General features: G+C 37.7%; 1 protein-coding gene across 1 annotated transcript in view; it reads right to left on the bottom strand.

Moving 5' to 3' along the window:
* LOC137291664 (tetratricopeptide repeat protein 39B-like) overlaps positions 1-15,707 on the bottom strand; it is a 78,365-nt gene that overhangs the window by 36,215 nt on the left and 26,443 nt on the right. The gene's annotated exons all lie outside the window — the stretch shown is intronic.

The raw sequence follows: 15,707 nt of genomic DNA, 5'->3' as shown, positions 1-15,707 counted from the left end.
ATCTTGAGTCAAAACTGTTTCAAAATGATGGATACAAAGTTAGGTCTGGTGACAGCACCGTCTGTTTGTGTGGGAGACTCTTGGCAATGGCCTGATAAATGTGTCTGGCTGGGACAACAGTTGTATTTGTCAGGCTAAACCGTTGAAGAATGAACGAGGGAGAAAAACCATGAAGTCCAAGTTTACCAAGCTTCACTTTGAAATAGGCTCATATAAGGCTTATGACACAAAAATGTCAAATGTTTGATGGGGTCAAAGGCATTAATGATTTTAATCATAATAGTATGGAAATACTATGTACAGGACATGTTAGCTAATCAAGGATGCATTTGGAACTGTGGAGACCTCCTACAGAAGGCCTCCTTACCTTGTCAGCTTGATGACAGGGTTAACCTCTTTGGTCATATGGAGAAGAGTCCAACATCAGACCAGAAGGTTTGTGGTTCAAATCCGGGCATGGGGGGTGGAAATTTTATGGTTGCTACACTTGGTGGTTTGTTTCAACTTCAGATCAAATGTTACCTATACTTCAGATCAAATGTTACCTATACTTCAGATCAAATCAAATGTTACCTATACTTCAGATCAAATGTTACCTATACTTCAGATCAAATGTTACCTATACTTCTAAAAAGCAGTAGGACCGCATGGCCTTACCAGTTAGATTGCAATACTGTTTAAAAGACACTTCAGGCAACTATGTTCACAGCAAACATGCTCATAACAAATTGAATGATCCTCACAGAATTCCTCCACAAATTATGATATTCCTTTTAAAAATGACTGATATAACAGAAAATAGGGAACACTTTTTATGTCACATGTCAATACTCCCTGTATCCAAGACTACAATATGGTAGTGACTGACTATCCTAAGTAGCATTTAAGTAAGTAGAAAATAGGATCAGCACGTACAATCAGTGTCTGTCACTGCTGACCCCTAAAGCACCAGATAGATTGCCAGTACACTACATGTCCCAATACAGATACTTGCATTGCAGTATAGAGCAATGGAGTTTTTTTGACCAATCAAAAACAGTGATGAAATGTGGCCATTCCAAGACTGGTAACTTTCAGGTAGCACTCCAGAAACCCATGAGTCCCTAAACAGCTGTATCATATCAAACAGGGTTAATCTTTCAGAACCAATCCTCTAAATTACATGTTTTCATCCTTTTACATGTAACATGCTAAAAAAGGTAAAAAACTATCTCAACCTATTTTCGATACCTGTTCAAATGGCAGATCCACTCATACCTGCACACAACTAATCATAAAACACCATCATCCCTTGTCGATCCAACAGGAAGCAATTACTTATATAGATTAAACCCCACTACAGCTACTCAGGTATTGGTAGTCCAACGAAAGATGCTGGCCCCCAATTTCCTATTTCCAAGGCATTGCTTCTACCACCAACTGAAGACATTAGCTCCAGGCAGCGACAGGCTACCTCCATGATGAGACACAATCTCCTGGCTAATGCCTAGGCAATCACTGTGATTAAGTGCTATAAAGAAGGACTTGCTGACAGCAGTCTTATTTGCAGCCTCAATTACAGAGCAAGATTATCATTCCGTGTAATGATCAATTGTCTATTTCAAATTAGCTGATGGACTTATTCCCTCAGAAGGCATTATCCTGCAGATTACCACATTAAATGTAATAGGAGCTCTAACCACACATCAAACTGGATTACAGACAACATATAAATGTATTGCTGAAGCTAGTGAGTCAACCGGAAGTGAGGGCAAAATGAAGCAATGTGTTCTACACATCCTACCGATAAGTATCACTTAAGATTTAACAGAAAGATACAGATTATCATACAAAATGATGATACTGCTAGTAGTGAGAAAGTTTAGTTTTACTCTGCCTTTGGCAATATTCCACTAATGTCATGGCGGAAGACACCAGAAAAAGGGGTTCACACAATCTACACATGTGGGAATCAAACGTAGGCTGCCCCAGTGCTGATACAGCACAACATCATGAATTCTTCATGGTTCATGTGTTGGCAAGTAAGATATAATTATATGTTTGACACAATTTGTACAGAACCGTTAAAATTCTGTTGAGGACAGCAATATTCTTACCACTAAGACTTTCACAACTCCTACACTTTAACCTTAACATTAAACAGACCTTGAGTCACCACCATTACTAAGCCATGGTTTGATCCAGATTCTAATGACACAACAGTCAAACTTATCAAACTCCCACTTTGCCTCAGCTCAAGACTTGAATGCTGTGTGTTAGTCCACTGTTACATGTACATCTTCATGTTGCCCCTTTCCTGCAGGAGGCAGTATGCCACGTCAACCATTACGGTAACTCCTCCAGTCTCTATTCTATTTAAGACAATTATCATTATTTCATTTGAAAACTCACCAAGTGATAATTTAAATATTATCTATACCAAAGTAACAATGGCATGATGTAATTAAACGATGCTTCTAGACACCTTTAGTGCAGTGGGTTATATATGTCAGTAGCAGGTTCTAAGGTGACTGAGTGAGTTTAGTTTTATGCCACATTTAACAACATTCCAGCACTATCACAGCGGCATCATCCCGCTAGACCGCGATTGATTATGTGTGCCGGTAGTCCGCGATGTGGCTGTTCCAGTCTCATTACTCCCTCCCTACTCTAATCTCATTACTCTGCAATGCTTTGATAGACGGTAAGTAGAGTGTGTTTTCTTAGGTAAGATCAGTCTCAGCAATGTTATAATAGATACCCTATCATGGAATTTACGGCGGGTGGTATGTTATTTTTATGATTTCCGGTAAAGATGAGTATGTTTTGTTACGTACAGATCAGTCTCAGCAATGTTATAATGTGAGCGTAGCCTGGCTTCGTACTTGGGTGCTATTGGACACATGATGGACAGTGTGTACCGAAGATGAGATTGAAATGTCAATAAAAGCTTATGTAAAAGGAGTTAAGTGGTCATGTGAAAATGTGAAATAAATGGTGATATAATACAGAGTTTTAATAATATAGTTTTTTTGGTTTTTTTGTTCCTTTTAATTTAGTTTTCCTTATCCGAGGTGTTGTCTGCATTAATCAGTTGTAGCGGTAACAGAGGGAGTAAATTATTAGAACAGCACAGCAGCTTAGCCGGCTAGCGGTACTGAATTACGTCATTTACCTGTCGCGGACTAGCGGGTAGCGGCCTAGCGGGGTGGAGTCATCACAGCTAGGACACACCTGAAATGGGCTTCACACATTGTACCCATGTGAGGGATCAAACTGCAATCTTTGGGGTGATGAGCAAACACCTTTTCCATTAAACTATCCTACCTCCCTGCACATTGTAGATGATACTACCATGGCTTCAGGTACACAACACTGTTCCATCGTCTAATTGGTCTTCTTCACATAAAATATGTTGAGCACTTGCAACCATTGAGTGCTCTATTACTAGATGCCCAACACATACCAAAATAGGATCATTTTCATACACTGCCATCTCCAAAGGATGCATAAAAGTGCATAGTATAGCGGGGGTATAGCGTGACATTTTGGCGCACGAAAGAATATTTCGTTCATGTGACAATGTGCATGAGTGTGTTACAATGTGTGGCTGCTTGTACTACCCCAGGCTGGTTTTATAGTGCCAGCTGACTGAGACACAATGCCCCATTTGAACATGCATACCCCAAACAGACACATTATTTTGACTTCAAGCCTTCTTGTACCCAGGGACCAATATATACCATATTTTAACATCTTTTGCTATGACACAGCCGGGGATCAAACTGGCAACATTCTGCTCTCTAGACAGATGCTCTAACCACTACACCAAGGAGGCAGTCAAGTGCTTACAGGTACAACTAAGTAGGACATAGCCTAGCAACTGATAACCCAGTGCTGCACAATGCTATTCCTGCGGACAAAAGATCAAACAGCCAGTACTGAAATTCAACATTGACCCACCTGTGACATTATTCTGTTGTTTAAATACTTCATTCCATTTTAGCAAAAAGGACAGTTAATGTTATCCATTATTCATAATCTCCAATCAACATTTCAATTAACCAACAGATGGAAAACCAAATTATTTCTTATTTTGACACTCAGTTGAATGGTTTTAAACTTTGGCAGAACAATATGTGAGCACATCATCTGTACAATAGCATAAAACTGTCACCTTGGCAACAGCAGCACATGACAGTATGGCATGAAAATGCATATTAAATACTTCAAATTATCACAATCATCAATGGTACAGGAAATATTATGTACAATATATAACTGTAGATAAGCCGAATTTTTAATACAAAAAATAAAAAGAAAAAAAAGCAGCCTGTAGAAGTGGGGTTGGCTTATCTACCTGAAACACCTTCATCAAGCATTTGTTCAAGTGACCCGTAGGATTACAACATGGTATCGCTTCATGAGAACGAACACGTATAACAAGTATTTGCCACTAGCATGGCATTGTCCCCCGGCACTAAAGAAGAATGAAATATTTACAACATATTCACTACTCTTTACTCACACATAAGATGTGTGAATTGACGGGTGTCTGGATAATCACCCAGTGTAGGCTGTTGACAAACTGAGGACATTGGTTCCAATCTTTTATGGAATGTTGCATTAACATAAGGCCGAAAAGTGGACAAATTACATTGAAAATAAGATCAAGGTCACCCAAATCGACTGATGTCTGCCTAATTCCCGAACGTTGGCTGTCACCTCATTTGAACACACTGGGTACAACAGTCATCAGATATCACGTTAAAAAGAATTTGAAGTGGTAAAAAATCCACGGGTACCTTGAAAAAAAGGTCAAAGTCGTCCAAATGGACTGGTATCTGTGCAATTCCCAAATGTATGCTGTCACCAAATTTGAAGACATTGGGTAGAATAGTTCATGAGATACTGTGTTAACAAGAGTTTGAAAAGCAGTCGTAGAGTCGAAATATGGCCAAGGTCAACTAAATCAACAGGTGTCTGTGTAATCCCCCAATGTTGGCTGTCACCAAATTCGAAGACATCGGGTACAACAGTTCATCAGATATTGCGAGTTTGAAGAGTGGTCAAAGAGTAAGGGTGTCCTCGAAAATAAGGACAAGGTCACCCAAATCTACTGGTGTCTGCGTAATCCCCAAATAGGCTGCCATCACATTTGTAGACATTGGGTACAACAGCTCATTAGATATCGCGTTAAAAAGAAATGGGACATATGTAAGTACAGTCGCAACTGAATACCTTGTCCCCCATTCTGCATTGCGGCCAGGGACAATGAGAAAACAACTTTTCAGTGAAGATGCCAAATTTGCAATAAAAAATCACTAGACAGTAGACACGATTATTTACCTTTTCAGTAATGTTGTTACAACAAAGCAAATTGACAAACCCTTGAATACAAAATAAAAGATAAAACATCAGAGCAACATCTATGCCAATGACCCCATAAGTCTTAAAGAAACAGTTCTACAGTCACCGAAACAAAATATCTGCTTAGCATCTACAGATCAGCATATCTGACCATTTCCTTGTAATTACCAGCAAGTAAGGCCTTCTGGGATCTATTCTGCCCAGAAACCCCACAGGGGAGTAAGGCAGGAAGACATAATGCTAATTTAACATTGAGCAGTGCTTCAGCCTGGAAACATGTAACACAGTATACCACTATGGCCTATATTTCCCTTCTTGTGAGTGGGTGAATGTTGTGCACAGCCAGCAGTGATCTAGCTATATCATATCATACTGTGAATGAACAAGTGTTTTTGTTTGTTTGCTGATCAATGACCTTTCAATAATATCAGGTCTACCAATTGTTTGCCTGTTATGCACCTGCTCCTATGCGTTTACACAATGCCATTAGAGAGAGGTCAAATGTAACATATGTTGCACTTGGGATTACATTTTCTTAGTAAAGTACAAATTCTAGTATTTTGAGTTTTGAGTTCCATTGGGGATTTGAACCAACACTGTCAGAGTCAGGCATCTAATTGCCAGCACACAAAGTGAGATGTGTAGCCCACTCAGTGTCCCCTGATCAACATCTTTATCAATCTACATCTGAAACTAATCTTGATAGACTATCCCATATAAAACTGAAGATAAAGTGACAGTCCCTACATAGTCCCTAATTTCTGCATGTCAAAGCTTGCATAATTTCTAATTGACAGTAATGTCTGAACATGCTAAAGTAAGTTCATTCACAACTGTTCAATTTCTGAAAACATAGTTCCAACAGCAGATTTCCCTTGTCAATATCCTGAGTGCTCTCTATCTGGTCATTCCATCCAATCAGATAGCAATAGATACTAATATTCTTTATATTGTTTATGTTTTAGTTCAACAGATATAAAACGAAGATGTTAGGCAGAAGGCTTTCAACACACAACATGATAACTACATCTCTCAACCAACAGAGTTGTACTGACTCTCTAGCCACTATGCTACATTGCTACTCTAGCCACTATGCTAACACTGTTATTCTGTTCCTGTAAATAAAATCGTGATTAGCTTCTTGTACCTTCAGACTCTTGGCTGAACTTATTCCAGACAACAACCCGCATACCATAAAGGAGTTTCATCGTTGAACCCACTTGTACTACACCACAGTACAAGTGCATTATGAGGGATAAAACAGGGACCGACTGTCTCCCAATACAAAACACTGTGTCAGAGCGGGGTATCCATGTTAAAACTGTTGCATGGCACCTCGGTGGAGTAGCAACTAGCATGTGCATGAACATGGCTGTATAGCAACAACAAACATTAAACCCCCTTGATCTCACCTAACATCCATCCTTCATGAAGGCCAGCTATACAATGCATCTATGATCCAAGCATCAAGCATGAGATCATCAAAATCAGCAATCAAGAGGATCAAAGACATTTTCTGTGCCTTTAGGAATACTTGACATATTCAGTTCCAATATTCATGTTTATGTATGTAACAAATATTTTTGATCATTAACCAGCTGTGACAAAATACATATTTATCACCCATTTATAAATGGCCATCACATAAAACTGTGAAACATAGACCATGACACGAAGAGTGAGTGAGTGTAGTTTTACACCAGTTTTAGCAAGATTCTAGCAATATCACAACAGGTAAACACCAGAAATGGGCTTCACACATTGTACCCATAACACAAATCAACATAACACAAAGGAGCTTCATGACTGGATACACAGTAGTCTTGTACAAAAGCCTATCACTGAACATTACCATATTCAGCATAGGAAGTTAAGTCTATGTATCATAATGCATTACATATTACAGAGCTATGAAAATACCATGTAAACGATATACACACTGAATACCGGAAATTCAGTTGAGACATTGGTCACAGATGTGCATAGTCTCACATGTGTCTAAATGATACTTGAAACATGAGCTACAACTGTCTATCTTGTTCTGAAGACATACATTCCACCAAATAACTGACCACCAAATTCCCAATTTTGTCAGTTCTGTGACACTTGACAGTCTGCAGTACTCAGGGGACCTATTCTCACCACAATCTCCATATGGCGACCCACAAAAATGGACAATTAAAATGCTCAGAATAAAAGCAATTTTTTTTCACAAAGGTGACAGGTGAAAACGAATAAATGCCAATACTTGTACAAGAACAGTGACAAGTATAAAACTGACACCTGGGCTTCCAGTGTAATATTACCCTATGCATCATATGCCTGTGATCCAAATGAGTTGGTAATTCTCTTCCAATGGTCGATCATGGTATCTGACAGTTAAGAACATGATGTTCAATCTGAATAATGTGTTACAAATACAAAATGCACACTATGTTCACTGACTTGAGTTGTATCAGTGTTCGCGGAACGTGGTAAATTTAGAAAATGTGCGTGCAGAAACAAGATTACAATATGTAGCCCAGATCATTTCCATGTGAAATGTTCATTGCAATCCTGAATCATTTCAAAATTTTTTGTTTTTGTTTTACATATGCTGCTGTTTTTCTGCTGTTTTATGATACTTTATAAAATTAAGTAGATCAGAATCAATGCATCCAAAACACACACACGAAATTTTATTTCGAATGTTTTTATCATATTTTAATGCAAACACTGTTATATCATCAACATAGCATCACAGCACAGTTGTCTTTTTAGTCTGTGGAACTGAGCCTCATAAACATCAGATAAAAAAATCACACTATCATCTAAACTTGTTGCACTCGAAAAGCCAAAGATAAAAACTACTTAAGTTCAACATCAAAGGCATCAGTTCAACACTTGTCTGACACATACAGAGTTTCATGAAGGTATGACAAGAGGTATATAAATTCTTGTTTTGTGCAGATATGACAAGAGGTACATGAGGTCTTTTCTTTCCCTACACTGTTTTAAGCTTTACAAAAACAAGGAGGGACTGTAACTCTGAAAACTGCCTTAGGAATTAATATCTACAAACTGAATAACATATTCAGCAATTAATGACATATTGCAAATGCTATCTATAATGGTTGCAGAAAAATTTGCATCATGTTCAAACAACTAAATAGTGACCAGACCTGTCAAAGATGAATTTTTATGATGATTTTCAACCCTTTGTACATCACTACATGGTTATGCGTAACTGATATATACAAATGTCATCTCTCTATCAATATCTGTTTCCCACAATATCTGTGTCACTTGGGGCTCAGAGGGCTTTGTCCAAAAACATAAAGCAAGAGCATTAACTCTGTAAACTATCAATTACTGATGATTGTTTTCCAAGCAAGGACAATAACTAATTGCTTGATCTACACTCCTGAAGTTGGTAAGTGCATAATGAACCATATAACTTTATATTTCCTCGTGACAGCATAGAACAACAATTTGATGCAGTTTCCTCTTCTACGATCAAACCATCTGTTTGAGTTTCCTGTTTGTCTAACAACCACAGCTGTCAAACACACATTGTCAATGATGATTTTGAAACTCAATCATATGCACATCTCTCATCTTCACTGATTTTGCACTGAGTCAAAACCTTAACATCCCCAATTTGACTTACATCAGGGCAGAGGAAACAATTCATTTCTGTTCTCTGACCAATGAACATTTGCATTAGAATTAGTCTTCTGGAGCCCTTGCCTGCTGTAAGAGGTGAGTAACAGGATTGAGTAGTTACGCTCGCTGACACATGTCATTGTTTCCCAAATTTGTAGATGAATGCTTAAGTTGTTGATCAAAGGATTTTCTGGCCCAGACTCGACTCTTCACAGACCGCCACCATATAGCCGGAATATAGCTAAGAGTAGTGTTAAACAACAATCAAACCAAATTTTCTGACTTAGGGTTAATATATATAAAGACAAAACAATACATTAGGTGGGACAATATATGCCCATAAGATACACAAGTTATGAATATCCAATTTTCGGCTAGGTGTCACAATCTTTGTTTTGACCAGTCTGCATACTTGAGGCAACCTTTCCAGGAAGTCACTTTTTGAAAAAAAAAAAAAAAGAAAGCTGTCATAGAACCACAAATCAGCAACCGTTCAAGATATACTGACTAGACACAATGTGTCTTCAACTGGAATTATTATTGGTATTTAAGACTGTTTGTTGCACATGTCTTAAATGTAATAGTAATGTCTTATTGTAAGAAAACTCTCCATTGAAAAAGACAAAAGCTTCCTTCCACAGCAGTAATGTACACAAAAGCATTTCACCAACTGCCTTGATAGTTTGTTTTAGCATATTTGAGTAGTCTGGATATTCAAGTAGGTTGGACATGCCTGAACAAACAAGCATCAGGGATTTACCATGTTTACAGTACGCAAATTCCTGCATCATATACACATAAAAATTGACAATGCTTGCAAGAAATTCTATTAGTGCATCTGCACCAGTACCAATAATATTTATATACTAGTATTCTTACTGTTACACTTCTTGGATTCAAGCTGTTATTCAAAGAAATTGTTGTTTCATGTTCAGTTGGATTTTTTTTGCTTTTTGAGTACTAGTAAGACAAGTAAATGTTGTTCAGCATGCAACGTCAAAATGTAAATGTTTATGTGGTTCTTTTCAGGCTATAATAAATCTGTCTATCATTAACTTACCTCTCAGTTTGCTGCTAGCTGGGTTATGATACACAATACAATACCAGTAACTGAATTACAAAAAATTAAAACACAATATTACTAATTACATATATAAGTGTCAGTGACCCCCATTTTGTAATCCAAGACTGCTGAAAACTGTCAGTATGAGTCACAGGGACCCTCAAATACAGGACTCAATGTAAATCCCTGAGCATACTTGATGTTCTTTTCACTTATTCAAGCATTTACCATGTTTGGCTGAATTAAGTAGCACTGTGAACATAAGAAATCAATAAAAACTGTATTGGAAGAGGAAGTTAAGATATAGGTGTTTTTGTCTACTCAAAGACATATATATCAGTGAGCAGTCAACTCAAAGATGTTCTCAATAAGTCACTAAAGGTTATGTTTCTGTCAAAAATACTGCCATGATATTTAGTGACTATCACACAAAAACAATTAAGTTTTACATTTTACAATAACATAACAGTTTTCTTCTGTTTTCTAAGATGCAATATTAAGCTTCTATTGGCTTTGGGAAGAAAATCAATAAACTGGCTGACACATTTTGAAATCTATATCACACATGTCCAGTTTTACACATTTAACATAACTGTATAATGACTTGCTAAGGCGTCTGTAATGTTATTGGTTTTTTCTAAGTAGTATATAATCATGCAAATGGGATATAAGAAACTTGTCTGTTTTTGACTCACACACTTTCAGTATATTTTACTTAAAATGCATAAAATAAACAGATAGTGGCCCCTTTCAGCTTCTAATAACTGTAACTTACTGTATCTATACCTTCATATTAGTATTTGGTATCTAACGAAGACAAATCTTATGGATTACAATTTCTTGATTATCTTTCACAACATGGATACCTGATGAAGGGGCTAGATTATTAAATCCAAAATGTTTTAGAAAAATTAATCGAGAAGTGGTTATCCAAATGATTTACCTTGTATTACTACACTCACTTCTAAATACCTTTGAAGAATTTCAAGTCACCTTTCAGAAATATACAGGTTTTATGATGTTCATCCCCAAACACAAGTCTTGACCAGATACACTGATTATTTACAGGTCACTGTCATATAGTTGGAATATTGATGAATAAGCTTTAAACAAAACAAAACAAAAGTGACCATTTTTTCATAGATCACATGACAATCACAGAGTGCTGAGAACCTATCCAACTGATAATGCCCACAGGGTTGAGTGTTTTAAAACCTCACACCTTGGGAGCACCATTCCTCATGTTGGCATACATATTTAACCAACATTTTGACTGAATACTGAATTTTAAAACCCCGAGTAAGGATCCTTGCATATGAAACATATTTACTGCGCTGAAAATGTTTGTGTTTATTGTACAAATAAACACATTCATACCAAGGATGGATGTAAACATTGAGTCATCCGTAAAGCTTCAAGACAACGTCATGTCATGAACTGTCGCTATATATTTTCATCTATGTAAGTCTCTAATTAGAAATAGAACATTAACAGTGATTATTTGCTGAAAGGCAGACATTCAGACCAAAGTTGACTATAAATGTCAATTAAAAATTCATATATTTTTTCATGTGTGTTAACATAGCAATAGCTATTAATTTCTAAGATAACAGTATCAATATAGAGGATGATAAGTAATGCATAATTTACTTTAATTTGCTTAGTCTTAGCAACATGTTAAAATACCTTTGAAGTTAAGAAAAAGTCATATTTAATTTCTTTTTAAATATAACATTTTAGCATTATTTTCCAAATATACTCAACATATGGCACGTTCCAATCTTATTTCAAATTATGACTTAATAAGCAGAAGGCGGTGGGGTAGCCTAGTGGGTAAAGTGTTGGCTCGTCACATCGAAGGCCCGGGTTCGATTCCCAACATGGGTACAATGTCTGAAGCCCATTTTCTGGTGTCCCCCGCCATGATATTGCTGGAATATTGCTAAAAAGCGGCGTAAAAGTAAACTCACTCACTCACTAATAAGTAGAATTTTTTTGTTTTGTTGAGAGACATAATACTTTTTATATTTTCAGTTTTGCAAGGGAAAATAATACAACCAGTTTAATGTGTTCAGATGTCTATGATCATGGACTCACTCATTTGCATCTCTAACTCAGCCAAACTACCTCCCACCCCAAACCAGCCCCTCTGTACCTGCGACCACTCACAAAGGTCCAGATAAGCTGCGTAGCCGAGTAAAATATGCACAGAAAATGTCCAATTATGTACTGAAAAATAACTGTTGCATACCAATGACACATTTAAAATGTTAGATACACAAAAGGTTTAAAACTTCAAAGCAGTGGGTAACAGAAAATGAAATACCAACTCAACATTCATAATACTCAAAAACAAAATACAGTTGGTACAGTACCCAATGAGCTAAATTATCTCGAGCTCTGCACCATGCTGAATAAAACACCCTTCCTGAACACTTTCAACTCATCCTAAGCCCTCTGTCCTACCTCCTAAACTTCAAAGTAGTGAAATATTGAAACACAAAACTGCCCAACTGTACATAGAATTTTTACTCTTAAGAAAAACATCACTATCAGTGTTACCATAAGCAAAATGAGACATAGGACGAGAAAGACTGTAGGCAATCTCAACAGATCTTAGTTCATGGTAACACAAAATAAACATCTGAAGACATTCCATTTCATGCCAAATCCAGTTAACCAATCAGATCTTGGCTTACCATTACCAGATCAGGGAAAGTAACAGTTGGTTGTGTTTTCAGTTCATGCCAACCTAAAAATGCCTAACATTACTGACAACAACTGCAGTACAAATGATTCAGTCATAGTGTGTCTCGTGCTTCTGTGGTATTTGCAATTGCTCTCTATTACCAACGGGACATACTGCAATACAATCTCAGCCATCTAATAGACTTTGTTAAGTTTGCTCAAGAAAACTGTTGTCTGATTGGCTAATTAATGTCAACATCAGGTTAGTCTTTTCCCTCTTCTAAAGATCACCAAAGCTTGTTCTGACCTATAATTTGATGTCCAGGGTTTAGTGTTTAGTGGCAGTGAGATCTAAGACCTAATCTTAATAACAGTCTGTTTTGGTGTCTTGGTGTTGCTAATCTTGTAATAACAGCTACTATTGTACTGATTTTGTTTGCAATGAGTTTTCAAAATTTTCACAATTAATTTCAAGAGGAACGTCTACAATTGTTCCCAATTTAAATGTTCATCTGACATCATAGGTTCTGCTCCATTGAAGGTCTAACCAGAGTCTAGAGTTAGTCTTCCTACAAGCATCTGCTATGAGATGAAGCAGACAGGTGATTATTCATCAAAAGGAATCTAAGAGATTATCACTGTAGCCAATAACTTACCACAAGAAGAATGATTTCTACTCAGACATCACTGACTTGATTATTGCCCGCATGGCTTTCACATGACTTTATTAACCATCTCTACACATACCTCATGGCCTTTACTCATTTGTTAGAGTGTTACTGAGGATTGGCCACATAACACGTGCTTGTTCAACTATAGTCTGGGCATCACAAATCAGAGACTTTCTTCCTTTCAGACTAAGGAAGGTCCTGAACTGACGATATAGGTTAAAATTGGTCTTAAGCAACCCAGGCTTGTAAGCTCACCGAGTTGGTTGAAACACGTCAGCGTATTCCAGTTGTGTAGACTGATACTCATTCTGTTGACCACTGGATTTTCTGGTCCAACCTCAATTATCTAAAGGCAGTGCCACTTAATTGGAATATTGCTGAATACAGTGTAAATCACCAAACAAAACTGCATGAATAAAATGATTCTCCATAACTTTCCTGTCAGGGATATTTCACCAGGATCAGAGGGAAAGACACACAAGTAGTATAAACATTTGAAAAGTCTCCATGTTTAAAACTGAACTGCCAAAATTATCCATGACATGAGGTAGGGACTTACTTCTGTTGGAAACCCTCTTTTCAAGTATGTAATTTGAAACCAACATGGCCTGAATCGTGTTTTACCAATTTACATATTTAATTTTGAATCACATTATTATGTAAATTCAAGAAGGTTTGTTTGCATCTGTCGCAACCTCACTGTTTTTGAAAATACCTACAATATTGAGACATGGAATCCCATGCTTCACTTAGTTTGACAACATCTCTTCAGTTGCTCTGACATCAAACACTACCCACTTGTTGCAGAGGCTGATATGGCCAGGCCAGGCTTTAGAACTATGTGTGCAGCTCCAATTCCCCACTACTATAGTATAAGGTGAATAATTAAACCTAACGGACACATGGCATCAAGGCAACTAGATCTAGACTATGGATTCATGCATAAAAATCGACACAAATAAGACACTGAATATCAATTTACAAATTTCCTAAATAAGACATGCATGTTTTCATATTTCAGGTATTCGTTGACATCATGCTTCATTTCAGAATATTGGGAAGAGTAAATCTCTCAGGTTTGAATATAAACAATTTGGCCATAACCATAAATGCTGATCATTCATGACAAGTATGTTTACTTGACCCGAAATAAACAAAGCAAAAAATCATCTGGAGAATGGTGCTCGGGCTCAAGGGCGAATGTAAGAGAAGAAAAGGATATTGTTAACTTTTCAAATAGTGATATTCAATTCAAATATTAGGTTTGCTATACATTATCGTGACACTCTGGAAAGATACTTAACCGGAAACTGTGACGTGGCACTCATTTTGCTTTGTAATGGTAAGGGAAGCAACTCTTGCTATTAAATTATTTGCAGCATATATATTCTTCAAAAAAAAGAAACTTTAGATACATAAATATGGTGAAAATGCAAAAACAAGGTATTTCTGTGGCATAGGTAACTGTCAGTTTTGAAAGTTGGCATGCTGTTTTACCACATCATCACCCAACCACCAAATGATGCCGAAGCATAACGTCCTCACGTCAAACTTTACGATTAGCCAAAACACAGCCATAGCGAATTGCACGTGCATCATACATCTTCATGAACAATCATGAAGATGTCGCTGCCAAAAAGGTTTAAAAGGGCAGAACAATGACTGCTGTCACACACTTCAAAAATCCACAGTGCAACCATCAATATGCCACGTCTAACAGAACAACAACAGAACAACGCCATTGGACGTCTACAAGCAGGCCATACTCAGCAGCAAATAGCAAGGGCTATGGGTGTGACAAGGTTAACCATCACTAACCTGTGGAGACGGTACAACAACACTGGTAATGTCCGTGACAGACCCAGGTCAGGACAACCTAGAGTAACGACACCTGCTCAGGATCGGTACATCCGGGTACAACACCTACAGGATCGCTTCACTACAGCAACGTCACAAGACTCACAGATTCCGGGTATGTGCAGAATCTCTGATCAGACTGTCCTTAATAGTCTGCGGGCAGCCGGTATTTTCGCCAGGTGGCCTGCTCGACGTAACGTCCTTACGCCATGTCATATCCAGCAACGTCTTCAGTGGTGTTGTCCAAGAGTCAGGTGGCCTCTGGCCAGATGGAGACGTGTCTTATTCACCGACGAGTCGGGGCTCCTGCTGAAGCATGCTGATGGACGTGCCCGAGTGTATCGACGTCGGAACGAACGTTACGCCAGAAACTGTATTCAGCATGTTGATCCTTTTGGCGGAGGAAGTGTCATGGTGTGGGGAGGAATTCAACA

The sequence above is a fragment of the Haliotis asinina genome, chromosome 7, assembly GCF_037392515.1.
Source record: "Haliotis asinina isolate JCU_RB_2024 chromosome 7, JCU_Hal_asi_v2, whole genome shotgun sequence".
In the NCBI taxonomy this organism is placed as follows: domain Eukaryota; kingdom Metazoa; phylum Mollusca; class Gastropoda; order Lepetellida; family Haliotidae; genus Haliotis; species Haliotis asinina.
This window is presented reverse-complemented; position numbering and strand designations above follow the sequence as displayed.